Source organism: Priapulus caudatus, unplaced genomic scaffold (assembly GCF_000485595.1).
Source record: "Priapulus caudatus unplaced genomic scaffold, Priapulus_caudatus-5.0.1 Scaffold75, whole genome shotgun sequence".
NCBI classification, from domain to species: domain Eukaryota; kingdom Metazoa; phylum Priapulida; class Priapulimorpha; order Priapulimorphida; family Priapulidae; genus Priapulus; species Priapulus caudatus.
In genome coordinates this window covers 840,218-840,651 of record NW_014577136.1, presented here as the reverse complement: position 1 = coordinate 840,651, position 434 = coordinate 840,218, and positions in this window count along the sequence as shown.

Below are 434 nucleotides of genomic sequence, written 5' to 3'. Positions count from 1 at the left end.
TGTGTGTGTGTGTGTGTTAGCTAGCGACTATCCGCTCCGTGACTGTGGCGGCGGACGTGGTGAGCGGGTTGCTATTACGCACGCGCACGCGTGGGGGCCGCCGTCGGCGCTACCACAGCTGACTGAATATGCCGACCGACAAGCGCAACCTGGCACCGGTTCAACAACAGCAGTGTGTGTGCGTGCGTGCGTGCGTGCGTGCGTGCGTGCGTGCGTGCGTGCGTGTTCGATGAAGGTGTCATGGCGGGCGCACATCACGCGGGGTGCTTGGTCGAGCGTTGAACCCCGTGACGTCACAGGCCATCGCTCATAAGCCTACTGCCTGGAGCTAGGTACGTGCGCGTGGCTGTTTATGCCGATGATAATAGCGATGATGATGATGATGACGACGATGATGACGACGATGATGATGACGACGATGATGATGACGTTGA